This window comes from Euphorbia lathyris, chromosome 8 (genome assembly GCF_963576675.1).
Source record: "Euphorbia lathyris chromosome 8, ddEupLath1.1, whole genome shotgun sequence".
NCBI lineage: Eukaryota > Viridiplantae > Streptophyta > Magnoliopsida > Malpighiales > Euphorbiaceae > Euphorbia > Euphorbia lathyris.
The window spans coordinates 45,539,770-45,555,694 of NC_088917.1; positions in this window are offsets into that span (position 1 = coordinate 45,539,770).

Sequence of the window (15,925 nt, forward strand, 5' to 3'; positions counted from 1 at the left end):
AAATAGAATATTTAGGATATATAATAGATAGTGAAGGATTACAACTACAAGATCATATCGTAACTAGAATCGAAAATTTTAAAGAAAAATTAGATACTAAGAAAGAAGTCCAACAATTTCTAGGAATAATAAATTATGCATCAGATTATATAAAAGACTTACCAAAATTACGACAACCCTTGCAAGAGCTAATTAAGAAACATAAAGTATTTGAATGGACGACAACTCATACGGATACTATAAGAAAAATAAAAGAAGCAGTAAAAGTTCTCCCAAAATTAAGACTACCTAAAGATAATGATCAATTAGAATTATATACAGATGCTAGTGATATCGGGTGGGGAGCAGTACTCATCGCATATAGAAAAGAAGATATAGACAAAGAAACTCCTTTAATATGTGGCTATAGATCAGGAACTTGGAAACCCTCAGAGAAAAATTATCATATCAATGAAAAAGAATTACTAGCTGTTAAAAATGGAATTAAAGGATTTAGGTATCATTTGTTACCCATAGAATTTATCATAAGAACAGATAATACACAAGTAGGAGCATTTATCAGAAATAAAATAGATCCCCTACCAGAACTGAACAAAAGAAGGCATTGGCAAAGTTTTTTCAATTGCTATAATTTTGTTGTTAAACCTATCTCTGGAAAACGAAATATCTTAGCTGATTTTTTGAGCAGGAATGGAGATAATGATCCAGCGAATATCATAAATCAGAAATCAGAACCGCCAGATGCTGGCAATGATCAGAAATCATGAGAACTTTCTGGACAACTTTGAGGAAGAACTCAAGAAACTCCAGTCTCAGAACAATCAGAATATACGAACCATGACTCCTAGATCATCTTATGAGTTGTTAGGAGATCTTCATAAGAAGCCAATTGAGCTGCCAACTTCATCTAGTGGACTCTCAGGAGCCACCACCTTGAACCATTCTAAGCTGATTAATCAGAACTCATCAGAAATCACAACCTCCCAGGTTATACAATTCCCTCCAGAAATGACAGAAGCATATAAGAATATCATGAAATTTTTTACATATAAGAAGAGTCAAACCGTATATAGAACCATTAAGATGACCAAATACCCTAGGTATATATGCTCAGAAGACTGTAGTCCAGATGTTGTTCAGAAACTATTTCGATATGGATTTCTGGACAAAGTCATGACTGATGAGAGCCTTAATAGTGTTTCAAAACTCCCATCTATCATACCCAGATCCATTGACGAACTTGGATTAAGATTTGGAAGAGGAATATTTTGTGTTCAAATTTTTGATGCTGCTATGGACTTAGAAGGGAAACCAATAATAATTGCTCAGATTTTTAAGACTGGTAGAAACACTAAGATTGATGTAGATAATTCCGACCATTAATGGGACATTCCATGCAAATTAGAAAATTTTAAATCTTGGTTAGGAGAAAAACGAGCACATGGAATCCATACGATCAAATGTAGACTCGAAGACTATATTAGAAATAAAAAGGTGGCTATAATAGCCAGATCGAATCATGGAGAAGTTGAAGAAATGATAACGATCAACTATTTAATGGAAATGGGTGATGAAACGAGTCAACAAATTTTGATAGAAATGCATACGAAATTGATGGATAAGAAATATAAACATAGTTCAGATACATTGGCCCATTATGAATCTATATATGGCCCAAGAAAATCATGTTTAATTAGAATTGAGCCCATAAGACCTGAGCCCATGAATATTGACTCCATAAGGCCCAAAGAAGAAGCCCATCCAGGAAAAGAGGAGGATCCATTTGTTTAGAAAATGAGATAAAAATGGATAAGAAAAATAAGAAATATAAGAACGAGGTGTCAATACCTAAAGAAAAGGTGGCAATAAGATCAACACGTGGCAAGACATGAAGATATGAAGAGACATGTGTCCAAAGAAGAAGCATGAGGTGGAAACATTAGAGATTAGTGGCAAGATGTAAAGCTTGAGGTGGAAGAGCAAAATAAGAAGCATTCGACACGTGTAACCTAAAAGTTTGTACTTTTAACTTTTGTAATGATGTAATCTCCTTTTTGGTAATTTCACCTTTGATCTTATACCTATATAAGGAGAAGACATATGATGTATGAGATATAACTTGCTTTGAGCAATAAAAGCTTTCTTTCTCTCTATATCCATGGCTTTCTAAACTTCCCCTTTTAGCATCCATAGTTGTTAACTACTTAAGTTTAACTTCCGTATAGCATATTAGTTTAAAAAGATCCAGAGTTATAAAGCAACAATAGTTAGCCTTCAGACGAATCCAAGAGGTGTGTAGAGATGCTGGAACACAGCCATAACCCATGATGATGATGAGAGGGTGTCAGGCAGAGTTCAGAAGTCTCCACTGAGGATTGCTTTGAAAGGTATACTAGAGTTCCTCTATAACTCTTGTTCTAATTAAATTAATTTGTTATCATTAGTTACACTTAAAGGTTTAATATATTATGGATGTTAAATTTCATTTAACAATGTTTACTTCAACGGTCGTTTGTCTTCCTACCCTTTTTAGGGTCATAAGAGCGATCCTGCACACATTGCACGTTGTGGGAAAAAGAAAAGATATATGCTAAGATAGAACTCATAAACCCTAATGATGTTGTTTGTACTAGACCAATAAGATATAGTCCTGATGATCAAAAGGAATTTGAAATACAAATAAAAGAATTATTAGACTTAAAATTAATTCAAGAAAGTAAAAGCCCTCATAGTAGCCCGACATTCTTAGTAAGAAAACATAGCGAACAAAAGAGAGGCAAAGCAAGAATGGTAATAGATTATCGAGAACTAAATAAGAAAACGATTTTTGATGGATATTTTTTACCTTATAAGAGAAATTTAATTAATAGATTATCAGGAAAAAAGTGGTTTAGTAAATTTGATTGTAAAAGTGGCTTTTGGCAAATTAAGCTTACTAAAGAATCAAGACCTTTAACAGCATTTAGTGCACCACAAGGACATTATGAATGGATTGTGTTACCTTTTGGTTTGAAAAATGCACCCCAGATATTTCAACGACGAATGGATACGATATTTAGAAAATTAAATGACTTCTGTGTAGTTTATGTCGATGATATATTAATCTACAGTAATAATATAGCAGACCATTTACAGCACCTAGATGCATTTATAAAAACAGTACGACAACATGGAATCCTTTTATCTGAAAAGAAATCAGAAATCTTTAAAAATAAAATAGAATATTTAGGATATATAATAGATAGTGAAGGATTACAACTACAAGATCATATCGTAACTAGAATCGAAAATTTTAAAGAAAAATTAGATACTAAGAAAGAAGTCCAACAATTTCTAGGAATAATAAATTATGCATCAGATTATATAAAAGACTTACCAAAATTACGACAACCCTTGCAAGAGCTAATTAAGAAACATAAAGTATTTGAATGGACGACAACTCATACGGATACTATAAGAAAAATAAAAGAAGCAGTAAAAGTTCTCCCAAAATTAAGACTACCTAAAGATAATGATCAATTAGAATTATATACAGATGCTAGTGATATCGGGTGGGGAGCAGTACTCATCGCATATAGAAAAGAAGATATAGACAAAGAAACTCCTTTAATATGTGGCTATAGATCAGGAACTTGGAAACCCTCAGAGAAAAATTATCATATCAATGAAAAAGAATTACTAGCTGTTAAAAATGGAATTAAAGGATTTAGGTATCATTTGTTACCCATAGAATTTATCATAAGAACAGATAATACACAAGTAGGAGCATTTATCAGAAATAAAATAGATCCCCTACCAGAACTGAACAAAAGAAGGCATTGGCAAAGTTTTTTCAATTGCTATAATTTTGTTGTTAAACCTATCTCTGGAAAACGAAATATCTTAGCTGATTTTTTGAGCAGGAATGGAGATAATGATCCAGCGAATATCATAAATCAGAAATCAGAACCGCCAGATGCTGGCAATGATCAGAAATCATGAGAACTTTCTGGACAACTTTGAGGAAGAACTCAAGAAACTCCAGTCTCAGAACAATCAGAATATACGAACCATGACTCCTAGATCATCTTATGAGTTGTTAGGAGATCTTCATAAGAAGCCAATTGAGCTGCCAACTTCATCTAGTGGACTCTCAGGAGCCACCACCTTGAACCATTCTAAGCTGATTAATCAGAACTCATCAGAAATCACAACCTCCCAGGTTATACAATTCCCTCCAGAAATGACAGAAGCATATAAGAATATCATGAAATTTTTTACATATAAGAAGAGTCAAACCGTATATAGAACCATTAAGATGACCAAATACCCTAGGTATATATGCTCAGAAGACTGCAGTCCAGATGTTGTTCAGAAACTATTTCGATATGGATTTCTGGACAAAGTCATGACTGATGAGAGCCTTAATAGTGTTTCAAAACTCCCATCTATCATACCCAGATCCATTGACGAACTTGGATTAAGATTTGGAAGAGGAATATTTTGTGTTCAAATTTTTGATGCTGCTATGGACTTAGAAGGGAAACCAATAATAATTGCTCAGATTTTTAAGACTGGTAGAAACACTAAGATTGATGTAGATAATTCCGACCATCAATGGGACATTCCATGCAAATTAGAAAATTTTAAATCTTGGTTAGGAGAAAAACGAGCACATGGAATCCATACGATCAAATGTAGACTCGAAGACTATATTAGAAATAAAAAGGTGGCTATAATAGCCAGATCGAATCATGGAGAAGTTGAAGAAATGATAACGATCAACTATTTAATGGAAATGGGTGATGAAACGAGTCAACAAATTTTGATAGAAATGCATACGAAATTGTATCTGAACTATGTTTATATTTCTTATCCATCAATTTCGTATGCATTTCTATCAAAATTTGTTGACTCGTTTCATCACCCATTTCCATTAAATAGTTGATCGTTATCATTTCTTCAACTTCTCCATGATTCGATCTGGCTATTATAGCCACCTTTTTATTTCTAATATAGTCTTCGAGTCTACATTTGATCGTATGGATTCCATGTGCTCGTTTTTCTCCTAACCAAGATTTAAAATTTTCTAATTTGCATGGAATGTCCCATTGATGGTCGGAATTATCTACATCAATCTTAGTGTTTCTACCAGTCTTAAAAATCTGAGCAATTATTATTGGTTTCCCTTCTAAGTCCATAGCAGCATCAAAAATTTGAACACAAAATATTCCTCTTCCAAATCTTAATCCAAGTTCGTCAATGGATCTGGGTATGATAGATGGGAGTTTTGAAACACTATTAAGGCTCTCATCAGTCATGACTTTGTCCAGAAATCCATATCGAAATAGTTTATGAACAACATCTGGACTGCAGTCTTCTGAGCATATATACCTAGGGTATTTGGTCATCTTAATGGTTCTATATACGGTTTGACTCTTCTTATATGTAAAAAATTTCATGATATTCTTATATGCTTCTGTCATTTCTGGAGGGAATTGTATAACCTGGGAGGTTGTGATTTCTGATGAGTTCTGATTAATCAGCTTAGAATGGTTCAAGGTGGTGGCTCCTGAGAGTCCACTAGATGAAGTTGGCAGCTCAATTGGCTTTTTATGAAGATCTCCTAACAACTCATAAGATGATCTAGGAGTCATGGTTCGTATATTCTGATTGTTCTGAGACTGGAGTTTCTTGAGTTCTTCCTCAAGGTTGTCCAGAAAGTTCTCATGATTTCTGATCATTGCCAGCATCTGGCGGTTCTGATTTCTGATTTCTGATATTCGCTGGATCATTATCTCCATTCCTGCTCAAAAAATCAGCTAAGATATTTCGTTTTCCAGAGATAGGTTTAACAACAAAATTATAGCAATTGAAAAAACTTTGCCAATGCCTTCTTTTGTTCAGTTCTGGTAAGGGATCTATTTTATTTCTGATAAATGCTCCTACTTGTGTATTATCTGTTCTTATGATAAATTCTATGGGTAACAAATGATACCTAAATCCTTTAATTCCATTTTTAACAGCTAGTAATTCTTTTTCATTGATATGATAATTTTTCTCTGAGGGTTTCCAAGTTCCTGATCTATAGCCACATATTAAAGGAGTTTCTTTGTCTATATCTTCTTTTCTATATGCGATGAGTACTGCTCCCCACCCGATATCACTAGCATCTGTATATAATTCTAATTGATCATTATCTTTAGGTAGTCTTAATTTTGGGAGAACTTTTACTGCTTCTTTTATTTTTCTTATAGTATCCGTATGAGTTGTCGTCCATTCAAATACTTTATGTTTCTTAATTAGCTCTTGCAAGGGTTGTCGTAATTTTGGTAAGTCTTTTATATAATCTGATGCATAATTTATTATTCCTAGAAATTGTTGGACTTCTTTCTTAGTATCTAATTTTTCTTTAAAATTTTCGATTCTAGTTACGATATGATCTTGTAGTTGTAATCCTTCACTATCTATTATATATCCTAAATATTCTATTTTATTTTTAAAGATTTCTGATTTCTTTTCAGATAAAAGGATTCCATGTTGTCGTACTGTTTTTATAAATGCATCTAGATGCTGTAAATGGTCTGCTATATTATTACTGTAGATTAATATATCATCGACATAAACTACACAGAAGTCATTTAATTTTCTAAATATCGTATCCATTCGTCGTTGAAATATCTGAGGTGCATTTTTCAAACCAAAAGGTAACACAATCCATTCATAATGTCCTTGTGGTGCACTAAATGCTATTAAAGGTCTTGATTCTTTAGTAAGCTTAATTTGCCAAAAGCCACTTTTACAATCAAATTTACTAAACCACTTTTTTCCTGATAATCTATTAATTAAATTTCTCTTATAAGGTAAAAAATATCCATCAAAAATCGTTTTCTTATTTAGTTCTCGATAATCTATTACCATTCTTGCTTTGCCTCTCTTTTGTTCGCTATGTTTTCTTACTAAGAATGCCGGGCTACTATGAGGGCTTTTACTTTCTTGAATTAATTTTAAGTCTAATAATTCTTTTATTTGTATTTCAAATTCCTTTTGATCATCAGGACTATATCTTATTGGTCTAGTGCGAACAACATCATTAGGGTTTATGAGTTCTATCTTAGCATATATCTTTTCTTTTTCCCACAACGTTATAGGGTTGTCTCCAAAGTTGATCTTTAAATGGTCTAAATATTTTTGTGAGCACAGACTTTTTTCGACCCTAATGATAAAATTCAGGTTACCTGTGCTCGGTATGTTGCATGTGGGCCCTGCATCGCTCCGAACGTGATCAACGGCCAAAACCCAAAATTATTTCTCCTGATCTTAAAGCAAAAAGTAATATATGTCCCATTTTGAGCCCAATTCACTTTTTCGGGCTCAATTCGGAGGTCAAACGAAGAAGTTAATACCGTTCGAAGTTTTCCGAACGGAAGCTCTAGACGGTCGTAGAGTCATATCTTTTGATCGGAAAATTTTTAGCCTTCGACCATAAAATAAGAAATATATGTATCGTCGAGAAGAATCCAACGATATAATAATCGCCAAAATCGGAGGTCGAGAAGGTCGTTTTCAGAAATTGGAATGATCAAGGGCTAGTTTAAGGGCAAATCTGCCCCTAATTGACATGTACCCGATCAGGGACCATCGTACCCAATCGGGGGTGACCTGTACCCAATTAGGGACCACCCATACCCGATCAGGGATCATCGAGAAGCAGCAGCAGTTTTTTCGTTAAAAACTGATGTAAACTGCTCCAAAACCGCCCGAAACTGCTCCAATTTAGGATAAAAGGCATGGAAACTGTCATTTCTAGGGAGGAAGTTCATTTGGTGAAAAAAGTGAGAAAGATAAAGAGAGAAAGAGGTGTGATAAAGTTACAGATAGTTCTTCTTCTTCAAACTTCAAATCACCCAAAACACAGCAAAATCAATCCCAAACCATTCCAAATACTTACAAACCATCCCAAATCATCTTAAATCATCAATTAAGATTAGAATTGATAGTTTAGAGAGAGGTTTCTAAAGAGAGAAACACTTGAAAGTGAGTGAAAGTCAGTGAAAGCCATCATTTCCTTCATTGACTCTCCGGGTAATCGCCCAATTTGACATCCTAATCCTTCCAATAAGCAAGGAAAGATATTAGTTCAATCAATTAATATCAATTCAGTTCTGTTCCGGTCCAATTCCACCACTTTGGGAATTTGATCTCGGGTTTCAATTGTTTTTCTGTTTGTCTGCGTTCATGAGTCTACCTCTACACTAAATCGGATTATATACACCAAAGGTCGAAGGGTTTAAAAGCCTTCCCTTTAATGTGCTAACTATTTTCATTTGATTTCTGTTTAGTTTAGGGACTACTCTGTAATTTTCCGTAAGTTCGGGGACTAAATTGTAATTTTATATTTGCGATAAATTTATATTTATTTAGGCTTAATTAGGCATATAAATGCTCAAACACATAAAATGTGATTAATTACGGGTTTAGGGGTATTTCTGGAATAAATAAATCTATTAGAATAGATAGATTTTAGTTCATGGGTTAAAATACATGCTGATGTGATTAGACAATAGGATCTGAATGAGTCCTAATTGATCGAGTCTAGCGTCCTAGTTAAATCTGAAAGACGGGTCCCAATGTCCCGCATCTAATGTTTATCTGTTTTGCAGGTTTAATAGATTTATTTTCTAGGGCTAGATCTGATGTATTAGAGCTATTTGTGCCATTTATGAAATTGATGCAATAATTTTATCTTTCCAGTATTTATTTATCTCTTTCGAACATTAAACGTGTTGGGGTTTAGCGCCCTATAGTCAATTGTTATAGGATATAAACCAGCTGTAAATGAATTGTTCATTAATCATTTGTTTTAATAAGATATAGTATGTTTAACTATATAAAGCATTCATCTTTATTAGAACTAATTAAGTCAAATAAAAGAAAATCTGAAGTTTATTTAAAGTGATTATAAAGTGTTCATACAAGCATGAAGTGAGACCAAACCTTATAATAAACTAATAAAATTAAAACCACCCCAAGTCAAGTAATATGTTTGTATAGGGATTAGTATAATACTTGAGACTTGCATATGTCTTCTGTTATGAATAGAGAGCTGATCTCACAAGCTTTAGATATGGAGATATCTGGATAGTTACATGGATCCGGTGAAGGAGTTCATTAGAATTGGGGAACCGGTTTTAGATAACAGGATGGATGGATGTATCTATGTCACCTGACTATCACATTGGTATTAGTAGGTATAAGTAATCCTCAGACTTAAAAGGAATATTAATTAGTGATTCTGGATTCTGGAATGTGATACTTTGACTCTGTTCAAACACGATCCATAACAGGAGGACCCTGGGATGTGTGCGGGCAGGCGTTGGGTATCACACAAAGTAATTACGGAATAGTTAATATTGGATTGAGCATTCATCACTCCTGATAAATGGGAGATGTATCCATGATCGCTTGTGGAGACTTGACTCTAAATCCTTGCAAGGTGATAGATTAAGAGTTGAAATGGAGATTTCACTTAATATATCTGTTCAGAGTCAACTCTGCCTAGACAAGTAAAATGAACGTCTCGTTATATGTGACTTAACACTATCCATAGTCACAGGATTCGTTCAAGGATATAGCTGGTGAAGGATTGAATTATACTGGACCTAATACGAAAAGGTCAACGATGGAATCAACCTGTCTTCTTATAGCTCTGGGGGAATGTTTACGGTTCTGCTATTCACAGCCCGCGCACTCATTCCAATATACAATGGGTTGAATGGAATTTTGCAGATTAATTCAATAAATGTATACGGCTAGTAGCAATAAGAACCTAATGGGTCACACATAAGACTTGGAACCAAAAGAAGGTAATATAGTAATTATTGAATGGAGAGATAAAAATGGATATTATAAGGGGGGCCAAAATTTGTACATATATAGGTATATTAATTTAGTTAATTTATTTAGATAATTATAATTAGATTATAATTATGGTTAAATTAATTATAGGAGAAATAAGTTAGGAGATTTAATTTGATTACATCCCTAACACAGAATATATTATCCGTGGTGAAGCTCTTAGCCTGTTGGTTGAGAGCTTACCTATGACCCTAGAGGTTATGGGTTCGAACCACATGGGGTGGGATGATTTGAGGGTTTTTTCCTTTCTCTTTAATGTAATCTTCCTATATATTATGTATAATTAATTTATTTAGATAATTATAATTATGGTTAAATTAATTATAGGATAAATACACCCCCTACATGAGAATTTCGGCCAACACAACTAAGAGGAAGAAATTATTCCGCTCGTCTCCATTCGATTAATTCCTATCTTCGTTTTCTCTATCCTTGATCTTGTGTTCTTCTTTGATTGCTATTCATCGGTTGTATTCTAATCGTTTACTTGTTTGTGCTTGTGAAACTCGGGATTAAACATTGTGGTCACTTCGTTTGCAACTGTAGATAGATCGTCAATAAAGGTATTTCATTCTATCCCTCTTTATATGAAATAACGATTAAAGGATCTTGGGAAAAAGGAAATAGATAAAATAGGTAAAAAAATTTATATTTCTGATGTGCCTGTGTTTGCCTATTTTCCTTCAAAACGATATTTAAATGAAATTGGATTAGAAATATAAATGATATTCTAACAGAAGTCAAGTCTACATGTTTATTAATCAAACCATTTAACCGTTTAATTCACGAACCTAACTCTGAAGAGATGGCATGTTGTGAGCCCGTGTGCTATCTAATCTTTTTACATGTTCCCGAACATTAAAACTCGGGTGGTGACTCTGAAATACTTAATCTTACCTTAAAACATGATAAATGGGTTAGAGAAATAGTCAAAAGAATGCATACAGCACAAGGGACACGCCAAGCATCGTCTTTAAAAACGGTAAGTGACAGTGTTATATAAAAACGGAATCCCATTTTCCGAAATCCTCCTGAGAGTATGGTAATCGGATTCCGCGGCTGCTCACACATACACATACAACAACAACAACAAAGCCTTAGTCCCGAAATGATTCGGGGTCGGCTAACATGAGACCATATGAAATCGTGCAATCAAGTCGTGTCAGCGATACAAATTCTCTCTCTCCACTCTGTCCTATCCACTACCATATTCTCCTCAATCCCTAATAAACTCATATCACTCTCGATCACCCCTACATGAGAATTTCGCCCAACACAACTAAGAGGAAGAAATTATTCTGCTCGTTTCCATTCGATTAATTCCTATCTTCGTTTTCTCTATCCTTGATCTTGTGTTGATTTATTAGAGGCAATCTTCTTTGATTGCTATTCATCGGTTGTATTCTAATCGTTTGCTTGTTTGTTTTGTTTGTGTTCGTGAAACTCGGGATTAAAAGTTATGGTCACTTCATTTGCAACTGTAGGTAGATCGTCAATAAAGGTATTTCGTTATATCCCTCTTTATATGAAATAACGATTAAAGGATCTTGGGAAAAGGGAAATAGATAAAATAGGTAAAAAAATTATATTTCCGATGTGCCTGTGTTTCCTATTTTCCTTCAAAATGATATTTAAATTAAATTGGATTAGAAATATAAATGATATTCTAACAGAAGTCAAGTCTACATATTTATTAATCAAACCATTTAACCGTTTAGTTCACGAACGTAACTCTGAAGAGATGGCATGTGGTGAGCCTGTGTGCCATCTAATCTTCTTACATGTTCCCGAACATTAAAACTCGGGTGGCGACTCTGAAATAATTAATCTTACCTTAAAACATGATAAATGGGTTAGAGAAATAGTCAAACGAATGCATACACCGAAAGGGACACGCCAAACATCGTCCTTAAAAACGATAAGTGACGGTGTCATGTAAAAACGGAATCCCATTTGCCGAAATCCTCCCGAGAGTATGGTAATCGGATTCCGCGGCCGCTCACACATACACAGACAACAACAACCACAAAGCCTTAGTCCCAAAATGATTCGGGGTCGACTAACATAAGACCATATAAAACCGTGCAATCAACTCGTGTCAGCGACACAAATTCTCTCCCTCCACTCCGTCCTATCCACAACGATATTCTCCTCAATCCCTAATAAACTCATATCACTCTCGATCACCCCCTACATGAGAATTTTGGCCAACACAACTAAGAGGAAGAAATTATTCTGCTCGTCTCCATTCGATTAATTCCTATCTTGGTTTTCTCTATCCTTGATCTTGTGTTGATTTATTAAAGTCAATCTTCTTTGATTGCTATTCATCGGTTGTATTCTAATCGTTTACTTATTTGTTTTGTTTGTGCTTGTGAAACTCAGGATTAAAAGTTATGGTCACTTCGTTTGCAACTGTAGATAGATCGTCAATAAAGGTATTTCGTTCTATCCCTCTTTATATGAAATAATGATTAAAGGATCTTGGGAAAAAAGGAAATAGATAAAATAGGTAAAAAAAATTATATTTCCGATGTGCCTGTGTTTGCCTATTTTCCTTCAAAACGATATTTAAATGAAATTGGATCAGAAATATAAATGATATTTTAACACAAGTCAAGTCTACATATTTATTAATCAAACCATTTAACGGTTTAATTCACGAACCTAACTCTGAAGAGATGGTATGTGGTGAGCCCGTGTGCCATCTAATCTTTTTACATGTTCCCGAACATTAAAACTCTGGTGGCAACTCTGAAATAATTAATCTTACCTTAAAACATGATAAATGGGTTAGAGAAATAGTCAAACGAATGCATACACCAGAAGGGACACGCCAAGCATCGTCCTTAAAAACGGTAAGTGACGGTGTTATGTAAAAACGGAATCCCATTTGCCAAAATCCTCTTGAGAGTATGGTAATCAGATTCCGCTGCCGCTCACACATACACATACAACAACAACAAAGCCTTAGTCCCGAAATGATTTGGGGTTGGCTAACATGAGACCATATGAAACGTGCAATCAAGTCGTGTCAGCGACACAAATTCTCTCCCTCCACTCTGTCCTATCCACTACCATATTCTCCTCAATCCCTAATAAACTCATATCACTCTCGATCACCCCTTACATGAGAATTTCGGCCAACACAACTAAGAGGAAGAAATTATTCTGCTCGTCTCCATTCGATTAATTCCTATCTTTGTTTTCTCTATCCTTGATCTTTTATTGATTTATTAGAGTCAATCTTCTTTGATTGCTATTCATCGGTTGTATTCTAATCATTTACTTGTTTGTTTTGTTTATGCTTGTGAAACTCAGGATTAAAAGTTATGGTCACTTCGTTTGCAATTGTAGATAGATCGTCAATAAAGGTATTTCGTTCTATCCCTCTTTATATGAAATAACGATTAAAGGATCTTGGGAAAAAGGAAATAGGTAAAATAGGTAAAAAAAAATTATATTTCTGGTGTGCCTGTGTTTGCCTATTTATTTTTCTTCAAAACGATATTTAAATGAAATTGGATTAGAAATATAAATGATATTCTAACAGAAGTCAAGTCTACGTATTTATTAATCAAACCATTTAACCGTTTAATTCACGAACCTAACTCTGAAGAGATGGCATGTGGTGAGTGATGCGAGTAAAATGAGCAAGTAAAAGAGAATGAACATTCATGGAAAAGAGCTTCATGGTCTTAGTTTTCAACCAGAATTGGAAGAAACAGGCAGAAATAACAGTTCGAAGTAGGAATCCTCGAACAGGCTTTCAGTAGAACAAACAGCTTAAACAACAACATTAACGGGTCATATGGTAGGAAACGGATAAACGCACGGGTCGAGCAAACTACAGGAGAGAGAAAGAGAGATAAACGTGGAAAGCAAGACAACTTCCATCTTGCGCCAAGTGTAGGAGGATTGTTCACTTGTCCTTGTATTTACGTTTTGTTACTCTTTACCCTTGTAATTAGGGTTGATGTTAGGAAGGGGGTATAAATAGGAGAGGAATCTTATTGTAATGGTACCTCATTTTCCGCCACCATCAGTTTTTATTCTCAGTTTTTATATTACTGTCGGAAGAATGTTTTTGGGAAGAACAAGCTATTCACTCATGACAATGAGTGAGTAATTCCTTTTGCATGCCTAGCCAGCCATTTAAACGGCGACTGTAAGTATCTTTTGTTGATTAATGAAGTATTTCTATCCATGAATGAGTGTTATTAGTATGCTTAAAGAATAGATTAAGATCAAGTCTATTTTATGGTTACCGAAGATGGCACGACGGTGCTCCGACATAACAGAAATAGCTAATCGGCATATGTTGTGGTGGACGAACATGAAAACTACCACATATTGGGGTTTCTTTATGAATGATTCCTGTTACTTAATGCTTGTTTGTATGTTAGCGCAAGGACACTTGGTTAATATTACTCACTTAGAATCTTTGGAAATGGGACACCGGACCTTAGTGACAAACGAGGGAGAGACCCAACTCAGGAATATGGATTTACTTCACTAAAAGACAAATGCTAGGCACAGTTGTTCATATGCGTATGGTTAGGTCTATGCCTGTTCATCTTGAGATCATTACATTTATTGCTATTTAGTTATTGTTTATGTTAAGTTTGATATTATTCACCCACTCAACATTTGAATCTAACACTTAAGGTAACTATTCTTCTTCCTAAGTGCAATCGCTGTGGAATACGACACTTGGTCTTATCAAATACTACAGATGACCTAGTACACTTACTAGCGTCCATATTTAATACACTAGTGAGCCCGTGTGCCACCTAATCTTTTTACATGTTCCCGAACATTAAAACTCGGGTGGTGACTCTAAAATAATTAATCTTACCTTAAAACATGATAAATGGGTTAGAGAAATAGTCAAACGAATGGATACACCAGAAGGGACACGCCAAGTATCGTCCTTAAAAACGGTAAGTGATGGTGTTATGTAAAAACGGAATCCCATTTGCCGAAATCCTCCCGAGAGTATGGTAATCGGATTCCACGGCCGCTCACACATACACATACACCAACAACAACAAAGCCTTAGTCCCGAAATGATTCGGGGTCGGCTAACATGAGACCATATGAAACCGTGTAATCAAGTCGTGTCAGCGACACAAATTCTCTCCCTCCACTCTGTCCTAACCGCTACCATATTCTCCTCAATCCCTAATAAACTCATATCACTCTCGATCACTGATGTGCCTCATATACAGAAGGCTCACTAAGGGATAAGTGTACCCCGTCGTTATCAAGTAATAAAATATGGACAAGTCCAGGTATCGAATCCACAGGATTTATTCCTGCAAGTACCGAACTACTTGGTCTCAGGTGGTATCTAGGCTATGGGGGGGTTTGAATTTGGTTTTGATTAAATTAAACTACTCCTAGTTAAGTACCCCTACTCCTATCTAAATTATTCTACTCCTAGGTGATCTTTTACCAATGTAATTGCCCGAAGGGACATGAGGTGATACGATAATAATGAAAATATATTATTTAGACAACGGTTTTAAAACCTAATCTAAGTCACTTGTGTCCGAGGCGATTAACCCTACATATCCTCCTGACGTACCTAGTTCGTGATTCCCTTGTAAGGCCGAAACTAGCTCTAAGGCTCAGCAATTTGGGCTTAATCATCTATAGGGTCGTCAATCCTATAGGCACTGACTAGGTCAGATTCAGCTCGCAATATGTGCCAACTTAATTTTGGGATTATCGAATGAGTTAAACCAATCAGACAAAGCGTAAGACAAAGATTTAAGCAATAAAACAATTGAACAAACAAAACTATAATATATTAAAGATGAAGAGTATTGTCACAAAGATACAATGAGCCTAGGATTCATATCATGGATCAGAGGCTAGACAGAATATAGAAAGAGAAGAAAAATCCCTTTTAGGGAACCTGTCTACCAATGCAGGCGTCTTCCTAAGACTTAAGGATGGAACTTGAGCAATCCTCGGTGAACGGAGCTTCGAAGGTGTCTTCAATGGAGGTTGAAGGAGATGG